Here is a 19,151-nt window from a genome sequence, read left to right as displayed (position 1 = left end):
GTAAATGTGAAAGTAACAGTGATTGTCGTCTTTTCACAGCAGAACCACCAAATCAAATTTGATGAAGTTTGGTGTGGAGAACCCTGAGGAAGAACATGGCTACTTTAAAAAAAAGTAAATCAGTTGGCAGGTGTGATAATAGTGAATCAAGGGAGCAAAAGTCTTTGTTGGCAATGTACTCTTTTATGATATGTTGCACAGGTGATAAGAGTTCGTCAAATTGGAAGGTGCAAACCTATAGATCCCAAAAGATCTACATGAAAATCCACAAGAGCATTTGCTTAGCATTTATGGTTCATCCACAATAATTTTTGTCTTTTAATTGCATCTGGTGCAACAAATCTGAAAGACACAAAAATGGTGATTGTGGGTGGACCATAAAAGTTAACATATGTTCTTGTGGAATTTTTTGGACAGCTTGTTGTCAAATTATGTATCATATACTGATTAGGCAGTACGTTGCTGCTGGAAAACTATTTAATTTATATAGCAGATTACCTTCAAGCAGCTGAAAAACACAGAAAGGCTGTCACCTACCACAACAGAACTAAAAAAATATATTGACCAGATGGTGGAATTGAATCTGTTCAAACAGTCTGTAGACAAGTATAACCATCTGTCGGTGTTCATACCCATCCTCAGTCATTTGTTAAATGAAATGTCATTAAGACGATCCACAAATCAGCTACAGGGACTCGGACTGCTATCCCAAAACTTTACGTGATAAAGATATAGTGCCTGTTTTGCAAAGTGTTAAACCACACGAAGACAATCTGCTTTGTTGTTTAGCGTTGAAGGGGGAGCCACAATTTGGCAACAAATGGAGAAAAACATCAAAGTCTTCAGTAGGGACCTATAAATATACTAGAGCTGTGGGACTCGGATACGTAGTGATAGCAAATGGTAGGTGACACAGTGGTTCAGAGTACACAACACACTTGATTTCATAGATACTTGATACATATAAGGATACATGACATAAGACACCTGATTCACAGAGCGAACTGAACTGCTACTGTCAACCATCAGAGATAAGACTACAAGTCGTATTCTGTAGCCAGCGATGCTAACATTCCAACAGAGTTCCCTCAACTCCCATCTCTGTTGGTGGCTGAAGCGCTGGTGGCGACAGTGGTCTGCTGCAGAGTGTAGGGATAATAGTCACAGAAATGGACTGCTGCATGCATGGCATGGCCCGCGTGAGAGCATGGGAGGGGGAGGTGTGTGAACCTCGGGTGAGTCTGTGAGGAGCCCACTGTCCAGAGTGGGAGGGCAAATTGTGGAGATGGGCAGGCACCCATGATTGGTGAAATGTGTGGGCTGTTGCAGTTGTTCAGGAGGGAATGGATGTTGTGCAGATGGCTTGTATGTAACAAGTTGCCCACTAGACGGTGGTGGAACTGTGGTATGCTGCTGGAACATTTTGTTCAGTGCAGTAACATTGTCCCGCAGGCGGAGCCAATGCTGCAATATGACATCGTTGAAATTGTTGTGTCAATAGGAGGTTGCCTTGGGTAGCATCTGCAACTCAGCGTGCACAGTGCGGATTGCACGACGCGGTGGTAAATTGTGCACGGCTATCAGCACTTGCATGTTGAAGAGCCGAAACAACATTGGAATCAGCATAGATGTGTGGCACCTAGTGAGAGATTGGTGTCCACCGCACAAGTTGTTTTGCTGTCCGGCAGTTGCTGTAGGGAAGTGTCATCCCCTCGTGAGGCAGTGAATGGACCTGCTGTTTGTCTTACCAAAACCTACCTTGGCCAGCGAGGTGGCCAGATGCCTCCCCAATTAACCCTCCTGTTACCAAGCTTTTACACACCTCTATTTTACCAAGCGGGGTATTTGGACTACCCCAAAAGAGTTTTGTGTTTTGTTGTAATATTTGTTCTCAGATTTCGTTATTTCCATCGAATGGGTTTATTTAGTATTGAAAACAGCTCTTCAGGTTATTAGAAGTAGAAAAATTTTTTATATCTTTCACTATATTCAGTACTCAACGAACAGAAAATTAATAATCTATGTACCTCAACAGTCACTGCAGTAAAAATAACAAGACTTTTTTCAACTTTTCAGTCAAGTACATTTTTGAACTGCATGCACTTCACAGTAACAGTTTCTTCTCTGTGTATATTACAAACAGGTTTCTTGCATGTTACACAACAGAATCTTGTTTTCCAATCTTCGTTTCTCTTGCAATCTTGACATTGTTGTGGCTTTGGTAACTTGGAACACTGGGTCTGGACCACTGCTGTAGGAATTGCAACACCACAGGCTTTCAGTGCATCTTGTACATCTTTATGAAGACCGTTGATATTTTTGGCTCTTTCTTCCATGTTGCCCCTGCTGAGTCCAAATGCCAGTTCAGTTGTAAAGAGTTTACGTCAGCTTCGATTATTCTTCTGCCATTCAGGAAATCTTTGAGTGTAAGGAATATATGCATTCAGTGCTGCAATATCTATCATTTCCATGAAGATCCTTAGTGGCCACTGCCTCGTTCCTCTAACACAACTGTATTCTCTTGTCATTTTGTCCCCATTATCTACAGCATCTTTGGTTTTGTTGTAGTGCAGTATGATTTCTGGTTTGTGTTCACTTTCTTCACCACTCAGTTGTCTCTCATTATGCTGATTAGAGAGTAGTATTACTGCCTTTTCCTTCTTTGGAACATGGGAAACTAGGGTCAAGTCATTTGTGAAACCAAACATTGAAGAGTGAACTTCTCTCTTTCTGTTTGGCAAGAATTCCTATGGAATCTCTTTCCTATTGGAATGCAAGATACCAACCTATGTCATGTTTCATTTTAGTAGTTCAGCAGCCAATGGAAAACTGGTGAAAAAATTATCAGTTGTTACACCATGACCATTATTCAGAAATTGTTCCATCAGATCCAAAACAACTCTCTGTCCTTGATTCACTTCATGGGTATTGTCCACCATTCCTGTTTAAATTTGGATCCGTAATAAGTAAGATGTGTTCACATCAGCACAAACCCAAATTTTAATGCCATACTTGCCAGGCTTGCTCTTCATATAAACCCCAAAAAGGCGGTTTCCTCAGTATGTTGCCAATCCTTCATCAATAGTCACGTATTCATAAGGATAGAAGTTCTTGCACAAGTTAGACTAAAATTTGTCGAACACTACCCTGATGGTTTGTAGCTTGTCCTTGGTTTCTTCAAGTCTCTGTGCTCTTGTGTCTCTGTTGTCAAATAGCAAGAATTTCAGTATAGACAAAAATCGGTTTCTTGACATGGCAGCTGAAAAGAATGGTTGCCAAAAGGCAACATTACCTCCCCACAGATCGGAAGCACTTGTGCGATGTCCATCAGTTCAACCAGCTCCTATTAGAACTGCTAATGCAGTGTACACTTCAGTTGCATTTATATCTCTCCATGTCGTTTTGTTCGAAGAATGAGCTGCTTTCCACAAAGAAATTACTCGTTTGGCTTCCCTGTTCATTTCTTCTACATTGATGCACATGATTTCCGGTGAGATAAATAATAAAAATGACTCTGTTATTGTTTTGATCATTTTTCCATCATTCACTGGGCCAGGTGTTACGTTCAAAATGTTGCGACATCGACACCGCCCACCTTTTGGTGGTTCACTAGAAAATTGTAGTCCAATTCTAGAAACAAACAAATCTCCAGCGTCTTCGTCTTTTTCATCTTCATCCTCTTCTTCTTCTACTACTTGTTCACGTGAATGTGTAGTATCTTCTGATATTTCACCATCAGCTTCATCTGATGCTATGATATGGTCTTTGTCAAGAGGTTCCATTTATTCATTCAGTTCATTATCAATGTCCCATCCATTTTCATCATCACTGACATCAGAATTGTATAGAATTTCTATGATCTCTTTGCTAGACATCCTTACTTGCAGATGAAATACTGACTCGTGTAATGTCAGCTCAACAGTGAACGTTAAATTCAACTCAACAATAGTAACCAGAAACAATAACAAACACTGGCTGTATGGCAAAATTCAACAAAGAAGATGATTGAAATATATTTCCCAAAATCTTCTTCTTCTACAAATAAGAAAATAAGACATTTCATACCAAGCGGGGTAGTCTCACAATCCCACCAATAAGTAACTAGAATAACAGTGATGAAGTGAAAAAAATTAGACTGTCACGAGTGTGAATTCAACGTCAATCATTTTAGTGCAAAGTCATGAAACCACAGGCATGTGGCCCTTCAGATAACATTATTATAGGGAAAAAATCAACCTGCGGTAGTCAGAATACTCTGCTTGCTGATCCGAGGGTTCAGAATGTTTGGATCATTATGGGCAGGGCCTTCCAACCAGCTTGGGATTTTGAGGATCTAACTTGTCAATTGCGCAGAATTTGGCACGATATTTCTCAGGAAGACATCCAATAACTCCATCAATCAGTGGCAAGCCGAACAACTGCTTGCAAAAGGGCCAGAGATGGACCGATATGTTATTGACTTGCTCAATTTCTGAAGCTCTTTCTCTTGAATAAATCATCCAGTTTTTCTGAAATTCTAATCATTTGTTTGTCTGCACGTGTGCATTACATCTACAAATTTCTGTCCCATATGGGTTATTACTTTGTGGTGTAGTTTTTTGTCACAGAGTGTATTTCTTACACTGAACAGTGAAAAGTTTTCTATCTCATTAGTCTGCTTGGTTATCACCTCTTTTAATTCTGTAAGATCCTCCCTGTTGTAAACAGTTTTGCTTAGGGCTATACATGACTTTGGTCTTTTACTTTCCCCACAAAAAGAATGGGTATACACTCGCACACACACACACATATACAGACACAAGAGTGTCTGTATATGTATGGATGGATATGTGTATGTGTGCGAGTGTATACCCGTCCTTTTTTCCCCCTAAGGTAAGTCTTTCTGCTCCCGGGATTGGAATGACTCCTTACCCTCTCCCTTAAAACCCACATCCTTTCGTCTTTCCCTCTCCTTCCCTCTTTCCTGACGAAGCAACCGTTGGTTGCGAAAGCTTGAATTTTGTGTGTATGTTTGTGTTTGTTGTGTGTCTATCGACCTGCCAGCACTTTCGTTTGGTAAGTCACATCATCTTTGTTTCTAGATATATTTTTCCCACGTGGAATGTTTCCTTATATTCATATAATTAAATAATTTTATCAATGATTGATTGTTTTTGTTGTTATATTGTAGAGTAATGAACAGATAGGATCACAAATAAAAATCTAGTTGTGTGACTGAGGGCTAAGGTACACAGATACTATTCATTGTGGTTAAGGAATTTTTTATAGTGTAAAATGATCTTTACAATAGGAACTGCCTTAAATTTTTTAAACTAATTAATTAATTTATTTTATTTTTTATGCGTGCTCATAATCCACTAAACACTTAATTTGTGAATGGGGCATTAAAAGTCTTACAGCCACTAAAGCCCTTCTGCACCATACTCAGTATCATGACTTGTAGTATCATGACTATGATACCCATTATCAGGTTTGAAAAGCAGCTTTCTTTTCCTTATGAAGCACATCAGGAAGAGTATCTATCATGCAGTGGATGAGAAGGTTTCAAGTTCCGTAAAAAGATATCTGTATGTGGCTCTAGGGTGGACCTCCACTCATCCTTCTTATGACTCTTTTTGGTGCACGTGGTGCTTTTCTATCTAGTGGCTGATTTCCCCAAAATGTAATTCCATATACCATAATGGCATGAAAATAACTATAATAAGCTGATTTATCTATAAGAGTATAAGATGCAGAATTCAGTCTATTGCACAGATCCAGGATGTGGTTTGACCAATTTAGTTTGCTTCCAAAAAGTAAGACAAAGTATTTTGAAATATCCACCTCAGCTATCTTCTGTTTGTTCATCTTTAGAGGTTGTGTGAAACTGGATATAGTTTGATTTACTGTAATTAACAGAAACGCTATTTATATTAAAGCAGTTCACAGTATCCCTAAAAACCTTGTTAACTGACATCTCAAGCTTGTCTACTGAATTATAAATAACCAGTGTAGTGTCATCAGCAGAGATAGCAAATTTAAAATATTCTGTACAGAGAGGTAGATCATTAATAAAAATAGCAAAAAGTAGGGGGTCCAGAATGGAACCTGAGGCACTCCACATGCGATAGTACCCCATCCTGATAGTGTTGAGATGCCTACTCAACTATCCACTGCAACTTTCTGTTTTCTGTTTGGAACATACCAATCTAGCCACTTCCATGCTGCATTACTTACCTACATATGTACCTTTGTGTAAAGGTATTAGGTGAATGACAGTCAACTGCTTTTGAAGGAATCCTAAACATTGGCAGCCAATGAAAATATTACGGTATATCTTATGTTGATAACCCTTCTGAAATCCAAACTTACTTTTGCTGATGATATTACACTCGCCGAGGTGCTTGACAATCATGGCATGCACTAGTTTCTCAAACCTTGAAAAAACTTGTCAATAGTGAGACCGGCTGATAGTTTGCAGTATTTGTGTTGTCTCTCTTCTCATACAGAGGTTTCACAACTGCACACACGAGCTTTTCAGGAACCATTCCTTACTTAAGTGATGCATCAAAAATGTGGCAAACACATTTTAATTATATGGTTGCAGCAGTATTTTAAAAATTTGCTAGATATATCTTCAACTCCATTAGAGCTTTTGCTTTTCAGAGATTTAATGACTCTCAATTTCTGCATTAGTGACTGTTGTCACTACAATCTGTGATACTGTGTTAGGTCAAGTTGTGTGCAGAAAATTCATGGCTTCATTTATGGAGCTTTGTGAACCCATTTGTTCTGTTACTGTTAAAAAACGTTTTTTGAATGTATCAGTAACTGTTTTTGGATCACTAACAAGACGATGCTCATTTTTTATTTGGACAGATAAAAATCTGCTCACCAAAATGGTGGCACGGGAGCACACATACAAAAAAGGATTTAAGTTTCACAAGCTTTTGGAGCCAGTGGCTCCTCCTTCTGGTGGAAGAGTGGAAGGGGTGAAAGAGAAGGACTGGAGAGGTTTAGGGAAAGGGGTACACTTTAGAAAAGTCACCCAGGTCAGGGGAGACTTACCAAATGGGATGAGAAGGAAAGAGGGGTGAAGGAAAAGGACTGGAGAGGTTTAGGGAAAGGGGTACAGTTTAGAAAATTCACCCAGAACCCCTGGTCATGGGAGACTTACCAGACGAAATGAGAAGGAAAGATCTCTTTTCTAAACTGTACCCCTTTTCCTAAACCTCTCCAGTCCTTTTCCTTCACCCCTTTTCCTTTCCCTTCAACTCTTCCACCAGAAGAAGGAGCCATTGGCTCCTAAAGCTTATGAAAGTTAAATGCTTTTGTGTGTGTGTTCCCCTGCCACTGCCTGATGAGTAGATTTTTTTCTCTATTCATTTACATTATTTTATAAATAATTGATTATTTTTGTTATTATTTTTTATTTGGTTATTTTCACTGTGAACTACACTTTCCCCTGTTTTCTTCTGTATAAAATTTCACATAGTTTTTACATTAGTGCTTGATGCATAAATTTCTGTGTTCAAGAACATGTTCTTTGATGCCTGTATGGTCTTGTTAAGAATTTTGTTGTTTGCAACGCTTGAGTGTAACATTATCCTTTTTACCTGTGCCAGGATGTCATCAGGAGTTGCGCATACATTGATTCTGTCTGAAAGTGATGAAAAGGGCCACACAAAATTTACAGTTCAAATAATGTAACAGCACTTTCTTTGTTGAATCACCTATGGTTTATAACCTGATCAAGTCTCAAATATTGTAGTTTATGCAGAGATAAATGGTTAGTCACATTCTACACTCGGTTGATGTCCTATAACAATGATGCTTGTTTGAGTGCAGTAACTTAACATAGACATACTGATTCACAATAATTAATGAGTGACAAGTAAATCATTAATGTAGTCATATCAAAACAAACATGCTATGCACAGTAATTATAATTTGGAAATAATACTGTTTACAGTTGAGTACTATTGTCAGAGTTTGTAGAATGCATTATTGCAGATTAACAGTTCCTGAGATTAACTGCAAGTTCACAGTCAGTCATTAAAAACAGTCATTACAAAACGATCTCCTGGATGCAAAATTTAGATAAAACTTGCACATTGTATGAGTTATAATTTGTGCCTCTCTTTTACAAGATTGCAATAATAAAAACTACATTTTTCGATTGTTGTTTGCTGGTATTTTAAGAGCTGCAATTAAAAATTTACACACCTGATTAACTGAATAGTGGAGAGAGATTCTTCTGAATGCAAACTTTTAGATACAACAACTGTTGCTACTGAATTATGCTGCCTAGTTTCCCAAAATATGGGATACAACTTCAGTAACAATAAGACTTATTTACATATATTTTTAATTATCTGAAAGCTAGTAATGGGATATATGTTCACATAAGATAATGAAATCTAAAATTGCTGGTGTTGGTAACTAGCACAGTTTTTAAGTATACTAGTCATGCCAGCAGATTCTAATCAATGTACAAGTTAGCTAAGCCCTAAGTTAATATTCAAGATTTTGCTTACCATGCACATGCCATATAAATAACACTAGTGAAAAAAAAAAAGGTTGGAAGGAGAGGAAAACATAACAAGGAGAAAGATTCCACCTGCTTTGTTACATAATATTATTCAGCTCTCTTTTTGTTCTACAAGAAATTTCAATGGCCTTAGTAATTCAAGGCCTGTGACCTGATTTAAACAGATTTCCCCTCACTAAAGATTTAGGAAATGTTTCTTCAAACAGAATTGTAACTTCATTGATAGAAATATAAAATTTGGATTTTACGTCAACAGCAGCTGTAGTTGATGTTAAAAGTTTCTCATGGCATGTCTGTTTAAAATTCTAATTTTTTTCCCAAATGAAATTTACTTTTCTTTGTACATTTATTTGGTTTATGGTGAGGAACTGCCATCATGATCAGAGAAGCCATTTATAATATTTTTCCCAGTTAAATCATTATATGCATCTTCATCGATAAATATGTTACCTACTGAAGTACTAGAACTTGCTGTTACTCTAACTGGGCTATCACTGGTTCTAAGTTGTAAGAGCACATCAGGTGTTCTAGATCTCTTTTTTTTTCCCTCATATTTTCTGTTAAAAAGTCACCCTTGCCGTACTAGATCTACAATAATGAGCAGCTAAACAAAAGTTTTCAGTCTGTAACATGTGGATTCTAGTCATGAAAAGATGTTCAGAGAAAAACATTATGTGAAGTTCACTTTCATATTCTTCATCTGTTATGTATATTAGTAGTTGGTCTATATTATTCTTCAGACCTATTGGGAACAGGGCAAACAGTTGTGGTATTAATAACCCGATCACCACTTTATACGAAACTCAGTATTTATCACGAACACAGTATACAATACATCATCATATGCCAAGTGCCAGAATAAGACTATGGAACAAACTGCAATGACGGTGCAAGTTTGAAAAGCCAAAGATATTGGTTAGTTCAAAGGTAGCATGTTTTGTGGACACTTGATGACTGCCACAGAGCCCATGCCCCTGTTCCCTCCCTAGTGCAGAGCATGGGAGAGGTGGTTGTGTAGGTTGGCATGGTGTTCGGTCTGGTATTGTTACTAAAGATGTCTCTGTGTGGGAAGAATACCCACGGGTGTAGATTCCGTTAATGACGAAGGTTCATTGCAATATCATTGGATGGAGCAGGCGGCTGAAATGGGAAACCGGGATCAAGCAGCCTGGTGATTTGGGGGTGTGGCGTCCAGTGAGTGGCATGTGAATAGAGAGACAGCCATGGTCATCAATTGAACCAATGATGGCTCACATGGAGAAGAGTGACGTTGGCGACTGAATTGTCCAGTGTGCGTGGAGGGGCATATGAAGGACAAACAGTGTGCTGTTGCATAGCTGCAGAGAGAGAGGCCTTCGATGGGAAAGGTTGACATGGAAGACAGCAATGCAGGCGGCTGGTCATGGAATCACAAGTTTGGGGGAAGGCGAGTGGAATCCTTCACACACAACCTTTGAGCTGAATGGAGGACATGAAGCAGTTGCACCACACGCACTATCAGAGCCAGAAGGAGAGATTAGGAGCAATGGGAGTGAGGGGTCACACGGTAGCGGGATCAGGGGGGGAGGAGTCACCCTCTGAATCTGCATCTTCATCGAGCCACCAAGCTGGCTTGAGATGTGAGAAGGACACTGTTTGTCTTATACTGGGGAGCAGAAAGTCAGAGGTCTGTGGTGAGTGGCGTAATACTTTATGTGAGCCCAGGTAGGATGTGTGCAATGCAGGTTGCACCATGTCGTCGTGCAACATTGTGTAGTCACAAACATGTAGGTCTTTGTGCATGAAGGCACGAGGGACTGCATGTGCCCTTGGTGGCAGTGGGCATAAATGTGCGGTGAAGTGTTGGACTTGCTCAACTAACACCAGAAGTTCACACTGCACAGAGAGGGGGGGGGGGGGGGGGCGTCCACCAGAATGACGAGAGGTTCCCCCGTACAATAAGTCAACTAGGGAGGCTTGTAGATCCTCTTTGTAGACCTTACAGATGCCAAGCAGGGCCCAGGGGAGATCCGCTGACCAAGATGGATCGTGGCACATCAGCACGGCTTTTAAAATGCGTTGCCAGTACTCAACCAACCTGTTGCTCTACAAGTGGTAGGCTATTGTATGTGATTTGTTTGCACCGCACAGGTCACACAGCTTGGAGTACAGAACAGCCTCAAATTGTTGTCCCTGGACTGTCGTGACCCAAGTTGGGCAGCCGAACTGTGCAATTCAGGAGGTGATAAAGGCCCATGTGACAGAGTTGGCTGTTATATCCGTGATCGGAATGGCCTCAACCCACCAACTAAAATGGTCAGTGATAGACAAGATGTATTGAAAACCCTCTAAAGGAGGGAGTGGGCCAACAAGATCGAGATGTACATGACGGAACCTGCCTTTGAGTGGGACTATGTCAAATGAGCCCAACGATGGGTATGCACGGTGGCCAACCTTGGAGCATTGGCAGGGTATGCACACATGGGTCCAGTTTCTGCAGTCTACCCTAACCCTTGTTCATACGAATTGCTCTGTTATTAGATGTATGGTGGTCTGAATACTAGGATACAAGAGGTCATGGCTAGCAGCAAATATCATACAGAGCAAGCTGGCTGGAACTAGGGGGTGGGTTGTGTGTGTGGAAATGTTGCAGAGGACCGGTAGAAAAGAACCCGTAATTTGATGAGGCTCAATTGAGAGGGGGAGAGACTCGCTGTGTAGTAACTGCTGTATGTCTTAATCTGTCTAATGCTGGACGGCTAGAGAATGAGATCATACCAACTTGTGACATATAGTCAGCGATGATGTTGTCTGCATCTTTGATGTAACGGACAACGGTTGTGAATTGACATATTAAATTTATGTGTTGGAAGCTTCGGGGAGGGAAGCCGACTGTGGGGTTACACACTGCATTGGCCAGCAGCTTATGGTTCCTATATGTAGTCACTGACCTTACCTCGATGTCCTCGCAGAAATGTTGAACTGCTTTGTAAATAGCAAAAAGTTCTCAGTTGAAAGTGGACCATTTACGGTGGGAGGTGGATAACTTTTGTGGGCAGAAATGAAGTAGTTGCCCACAATCCTCGATCTGCTGAAGAAGCATGGCACCAATGGCTGTGTCACTCATGTCCACCGTAATCGATATTGGAGCATCAGAGACCGGATATGTGAGAGTGACATGTTCGTGACTGCAATTTATTGTTGTTGATCATGAACCCATTCTCGGCAAGTACACTATGTGATCAAAAGTATCTGGACACCCGCAAAAACATTTGTTTCTCATACACTCCTGGAAATGGAAAAAAGAACACATTGACACCGGTGTGTCAGACCCACCATTGCGAGAGGGCGAGAGGGCTGTACAAGCAACGATCACACGCACGGCACAGCGGACACACCAGGAACCGCGGTGTTGGCCGTCAAATGGCGCTAGCTGCGCAGCATTTGTGCACTGCCGCCGTCAGTGTCAGCCAGTTTGCCGTGGCATATGGAGCTCCATCGCAGTCTTTAACACTGGTAGCATGCCGCGATAGCGTGGACGTGAACCGTATGTGCAGTTGACGGACTTTGAGCGAGGGCGTATAGTGGGCATGCGGGAGGCCGGGTGGACGTACCGCCGAATTGCTCAACACGTGGGGCGTGAGGTCTCCACAGTACATCGATGTTGTCGCCAGTGGTCGGCGGAAGGTGCACGTGCCCGTCGACCTGGGACCGGACCGCAGCGACGCACGGATGCACGCCAAGAGCGTAGGATCCTACGCAGTGCCGTAGGGGACCGCACCGCCACTTCCCAGCAAATTAAGGACACTGTTGCTCCTGGGGTATCGGCAAGGACCATTCGCAACCATCTCCATGAAGCTGGGCTACGGTCCCGCACACCGTTAGGCCGTCTTCCGCTCACGCCCCAACATCGTGCAGCCCGCCTCCAGTGGTGTCGCGACAGGCATGAATGGAGGGACGAATGGAGACGTGTCGTCTTCAGTGATGAGAGTCGCTTCTGCCTTGGTGCCAATGATGGTCGTATGCGTGTTTGGCGCCGTGCAGGTGAGCGCCACAATCAGGACTGCATACGACCGAGGCACACACGGCCAACACCCGGCATCATGGTGTGGGGAGCGATCTCCTACACTGGCCGTACACCACTGGTGATCGTCGACATCCAAACCGTCATCGAACCCATCGTTCTACCATTCCTAGACCGGCAAGGGAACTTGCTGTTCCAACAGGACAATGCACGTCCGCATGTATCCCGTGCCACCCAACGTGCTCTAGAAGGTGTAAGTCAACTACCCTGGCCAGCAAGATCTCCGGATCTGTCCCCCATTGAGCATGTTTGGGACTGGATGAAGCGTCGTCTCACGCGGTCTGCACGTCCAGCACGAACGCTGGTCCAACTGAGGCGCCAGGTGGAAATGGCATGGCAAGCCGTTCCACAGGACTACATCCAGCATCTCTACAATCGTCTCCATGGGAGAATAGCAGCCTGCATTGCTGCGAAAGGTGGATATACACTGTACTAGTGCCGATATTGTGCATGCTCTGTTGCCTGTGTCTATGTGCCTGTGGTTCTGTCAGTGTGATCATGTGATGTATCTGACCCCAGGAATGTGTCAATAAAGTTTCCCCTTCCTGGGACAATGAATTCACGGTGTTCTTATTTCAATTTCCAGGAGTGTATTAAGTGCATTGCACTGCCACCTACTGCCAGGAACTCCATATCAGCGACCTCTGAGAGCAGAACGGGGCACTCTGCGGAACTCATGGAGTTGCAACGTGGTCAGGTGATTGGGTGAAGTGGGAACGTGAAGGGACACGTACAGCACAAAAGCATACAGGCCCACCTTGTCTGTTGACTAATAGAGACTGCTGACACTTGAAGAGGGTCGTAATGTGTAATAGGCAGACATCTATCCAGACCATCACACAGGAATTCCAAACTGCATCAGGATCCGCTGAAAGTGCCATGACAGTTAGGCAGGAGGTGAGAAAACTTGAATTTCATGAACGGGTGGCTGCTCATAAACCACACATCACACCAGTAAATGCCAAACGATACCTTGCTTGGTGTAAAGAGTGTAAACATTGGACGATTGAACAGTGGAAAACACTGCGTGGAGTAACAAATCATGCTACACAATGTGGTGATCCGATGGCAGGATGTAGGTATGGCGAACGCCTGGTGAACATCATTGCCAGCGTGTGTAGTGCCAACAGTAAATTTCGGAGGCGGTGGTGTTATGGTGTGATCATGTTTTTCATGGAGGGGGCTAGCACTGTTTGTTGTTTTGCATGGCACTATCACAGCACAGGCCTACAGTGATGTTTTAAGCACCTTCTTGCTTCCCACTGTTGAAGAGCAATTCAGGGATGGCAGTTGCGTCTTTCAACATGATAACATGATCGAGTACCTGTTCATAATGCACAGCTTCTGGCGGAGTGGTTACACAACAATAACACCCATGTAATGGACTGGCCTGCACAGTCTTGACCTGAATCCTATAGAACACCTTTGGGATGTTTTGGAATGCCGGCTTCATGCCAGGCCTCACGACCAACATCGATATCTCTCCTCAGTGCAGCACTCTGTGAAGAATGGGCTGCCATTCCCCAAGAAACCTTCCAGCAACTGATTGAATGTATGCCTGCGAGATTGGAAGCTGTCATCAAAGCTAAGGGTGGCCAAACAGCATTACCAATGGAGGGTGCCATGAACTTTTAAGTCATTTTCAGCCAAATGTTCAGATACTTTTGATTACATAGTGCATAGTAAGGACTCTTTTAACAGATGTTGTTCATGCTCCTTGGAGGTAGTTCAAGAAATAAAAATACCGTCCAGATACGCATAACAGTATGAAAGTGAGAACAGTATGGAATCAATAAAATGGTATCAGGTCTGTGCAGCACGTATAAGGCTGTACAGCACGTAGCAGTACTCACTGAGTCTGAAAGGGGTGACTATAGCAGTCTTGGAGATGTCGTCTCAATGCATTGGAATCTGATGGTACACTTTCTTACAATCTATCACACTGAAAACCTGTGTGCCATGGAGTTGTTGGGAAAAAACCTATATGGGGGGTATGGGATAGTTATCTAAGATTTTCCAGGCATTCGCTTGTCGGTAGTCACCACACAGATGAAAAGAACTATCCTTCTTGGGAACTAAGTGGATTGGTGAGGATCAATTACTGTTGGATGGACAGACAATACCAGAGTCTAGCAGTTCTTGTACTGCGGCTTTTGCATGTTGCAATTCAGTGGTGTTAAGGTGTCAAGCCTTGTGGCATACATGGGGGTCTGGGGGTTCTTCCATGGTGTTCAGCCAGTGACAAAAACCATTAGTAATCACTCTTACCAACAACAGGATTTCCTGAGCAACAATATTGGAGGCAGATGTAAGAACGTAAGAACACTCGCAACACCAGAAGCTGGAATGTCAATGACATGTGGGAATAGGCATTGCTGTGAGGGTGTCTGTGCCATGATGGTATTGTGGTGGACATGTCCGTGCAGTGCAGCCATGTCCTGTGCTGCCTTGAGTGCGTTTGTCAGGTCAGCTTGAGTGTGTTTGTCAGGTCAGCTGAAGTGGCAGCGATAAGCTGTCATAGGTGCTTGTTCTTGGCACAAAGGTCGTTGGTCTGGCGCTAAATTGTTAGGCAGGCCAGGGTAGCAGTGAGCTCTGCAGTGAAATGAGCACATTCAGTTGTAGCAGCAGACAAAGCATCACAATGTGTGGCAGGAGGCCGTGGGGTGGTAGCAAAGACCCCTGGTATCTGGTTGTTGGTAGTGTGGTGCAGAAGGACTGCTGCTTTGAGGCCTGGTGAGAAATGAAGTTGCATAAGAAATCCGTGCTGATAATGGGTCAGTCAACATCTGCAATGCAACATGTCCATGTGCAGCATAAGGCAGATGAGAGATACAGCTGAAGTTCAGCTGAACCATGGACACAAGTTGCGGAGTTGTTGGCTGCCCGGTGTGGTGTAGAAAACGGCAAGAGCACAGTTGGAGCACTCAACTTAGGAATGATGCTAGCAACAGTGCCTGTGTCTACGAGGAAATAGACCATGCTGATTCCGTTGTACATGTAGAGTCTCCCAGTGTGATGAGCGACAGGATTGGTCAACTGAGGGTGTCATCGGTGCCCTGATGTGTGCGAGCCGTGGCACCTATTGGGACTCGCGCTTCACTTTTGGGTAGTTGTAGGGCACATGGCAAGAATTCGCAGCATCCTCAAACGTACCACGGTATCAACATAGTGGGTATGCTGTATGCGGCATCTGGGCCAGCGAGCTGGCAGAATGGGATGGGGTATTCTGCTGCAGCATCGAGGTGGGCAGGACGCAAGAAGTGGCTGCAGGTATGGTGGTCTGGCCACCAGGTGACACCATCGGCTGGTGTTGCATGCTGCATGTCTGACTTCTGCCAGCCAGCCAATGAAATGCAGGAGTTGGGGGAGAGTGCAGTGCTACCAACTTCTGGCATACTAGAAAAACATGAGGACGTGAGCTGGTGGTGCTTGATGATTCTGTATTCCTGGTCCACAAGGTGCAGCTTGTCTTCCAGGGCACTGCTTTTGTGAGCCAACAGATGTAGCTGAAGATTTGATGGCAATTCCACAAGCCACAACGACCAGAGTATGAGGTCAGAAAGTTCTTCTGTGCTGACCTGATCTTGTAAGTGGCACCAAAGTTGACAAGGCATATGGTTCCATAAAGACACTTCATGAGCAATAGAGTGGATGCTTCTGCAGGAAGACACATTAAGCTCTTGATGATGTCGGCTCTTGCGGTTGTGTATTTGTGATGGCTTGGTGGCGTTAGCAATAAACTGCTGATCAGGTCTGGCTTTTCGTGTAGATGGCTCTTCAAACAGATGAAGCATGCCCAATGTGCCATGGATGTCCAGGATATTATCCACTAGTATGAACCATGTTGTAGGGTTGTTCTTCTGCAGTTGGGGAAGCTTTGGACAGGTGGCTGTGTACACGGTCATAGGTTGTTGATACAGGAACATAATGACACGCAAGTCGGGTGGAAGTACATGCTTCTAGATTGGGTCAAAAGTCGAACAAAAGGGTAGCGGTTTGAAGATCAGAGGGAAAAAAAGTAAGTGTCAAGGCAAGAACCAAGAGGAAAAAACCTTTGTGATAGTTAGGTCAGATAGCAAGAGTAGTAGCAGATGTCTTGCTGCCTGAGACAGGTCATGCAAAGGTAGACTTTGTTAGTAGTGGGTATCACACATGTCAATACCTTTGACATTGTGTGGTGCTGTTACTCGGCGGCTGCCGCTGGGTGCCAGCGTTGATCTCACAGTCAGCATCAGCATACCTGTAACATGTTCATAATTGTTTTGTGTCCAATAGGACATATATCAGATGCACAGCGTAGGGTGATGTTGGCGATTTGTTTGTGCATCAGTGGGCGAGCTTGTCAGTTTACCTGCTGTATCCTGTTGGTCGGCTTTAATAGCAGCTGGCATATCCAGTCGACATTGCTGATATGCAAGGGCTTGCCGACGTTTGTCACTTGTTGGTGTATGCTAGCTTGCCATAGGTGGTTACGCACTAGCTGGTAGTGAAAGAGACCGAAGGCCAACTTATTGCCACTTCTGAATCACACAGCATGTGGTAGTTCATTAGTACATTATGTCACTGGAATAATGTGAAATGAGTGTAGTGAAAACAGGTGTGGGTTTATATGGAAGTCCAGGGTCATCACTATGGGGAACAGGTCATGCAATCAATGTATTAATAACCTAGAAACCACTTTATATGAAACTTGATATTTATTACAAACACAGTACACAATACATCATCACATGTCAAGAGCCACAATAAGACTCCGGAACAAACCAAAATGGTGACGCAAGTTTGGAAAATCAATGATTTTGGGTAGTACAAAGATAGCACACTGTGTCGACCCTCAGTTCTGGTTTTTGATGACCATCACACCCTTATATTTTGATGAAATTGAATAAAGTCTGAGACTTTTTCTCCCCCTGAAAAAACATATGACAGAAGACATTTTATCTTTATCACTTCAGCTTGCAGCAAATTATTAAGGTCTCTAATAGAATTGAGAGGATGTGCATTACCGTATACCTGTAGTTAAAAATCATTAAACTTTTTATATCTAACAAAAGAAAATCCATTAGATACAGTACAAACACTGTGCCTGACACTCTGAAATTAACTGACTTTGTTTTCAGTCTCAACAAACTTAGATCCTTTATTTTCATTGACCTCTCCTGTTTTCAATCTCAACAAACTTAGATCCTTTATTTTCATTGGCCTTTTCACTTTTCTTTTCAATAGTAGCCAAACACCTGTTTACTACTTCCTTTTCTACTGTTTCTATTTTATTGTTTGTATCTAGATTACTTTGCTCAGTTTCACTGAGAATGTCACTGATCTGTGAAAGCACGTGGGCTCCAGGAATTGAAAAATGGGTCATGGCCCATTTGGAAATGAGAGAGAGTGTCTGTGTTTGTATGTTGAATATAGTATGGCAATCAATGTCAAAGTGGTATTTGATTAAAAAGAGTACCCATCACTGAAGCTGTTAAGCTATTTAGCCAGGAAGCTTGGATTTATATTTTGAAAGAGCAAGGAATGGTTTGTGGTCAGTGACTAAGTGAACTTTGGTTCCTACATGAAATTGTGGAATTTTTTAATTCCAGACCGATGGCAACAGATTCTTTCTTAATTTTTCTGGAGTTGTTTGTAGGACAAAGCTGCACTGATACAATGATGTGGTTAAGATGTTGAATTGAATTGAATGTTATTTGATCCTGTAATATTACATTGTGTACAGTAAATGTACATGTAATATAGGACATGTCAAAGTAGTAACATTCATTATCACTTGTTTTTCTACCCATTTAGCTTACATTTTTACATCACTGATAATGAATAACAATATATACAAATTTAATGGCATAAGTATTCTGCAACACAGTAAAACTCTTTTTCAATGAGATAGTCTATAGGTTTCTTTGGAAAGACATTGTCAAGTACACTATTTTGCAGGTTTTTAGGCAGACTTCTTAGTAGTCTGACACCAGAGTACTGGGGCCCTTTTTCTAGCATTGCCAGTCCGTGGGGTATGCTCCGTACTTCATTCTTCCTTCTTGTATTGTGGGTGTGTACACTAGCATTTGTAATCCAGTCCTCACTACCTTTTGTGATGTACATTATTGTTTCGTATATGTACAATGATGAAAAAGTTAAGATACCTAACTTCTTGAAACAGTTTCTGCACGTTTTAGAGGTCTTTCTTCTTAAAATGGTCCTAATTGCTTTTTTTGTAATGTGAACACTCGTTTTGTCTTTTGTTTGTTTGGGTTTCCCCACACAGTCACTCCATACTGTAAGTATGGTTCGAAAAGTCCATGATACACTGTACACAGAAGGTTCGTGTCTGAATACTGTGATAGCTGCATCAATAAGAATATAACAGAGCTCAGCTTCTTACAGACATTATTAATGTTTTTTTCCATTTCAGTTCATTATCCACAAGAATACCTAAGAATCTAGCAGATTCTACTTCTTCCAGCCTTGTTCCATCAACCTCTAAATCCGTGTCTACAGACTTCTCCTTGTTTTTAAACATTGCATACATAGTTTTTTTTTTTTTTTAGATTTATA

The sequence above is a fragment of the Schistocerca piceifrons genome, chromosome 1, assembly GCF_021461385.2.
Source record: "Schistocerca piceifrons isolate TAMUIC-IGC-003096 chromosome 1, iqSchPice1.1, whole genome shotgun sequence".
Lineage (NCBI taxonomy): Eukaryota > Metazoa > Arthropoda > Insecta > Orthoptera > Acrididae > Schistocerca > Schistocerca piceifrons.
The sequence above is the reverse complement of the archived record's forward strand: the minus strand, read 5'-3'. Positions refer to the sequence as shown.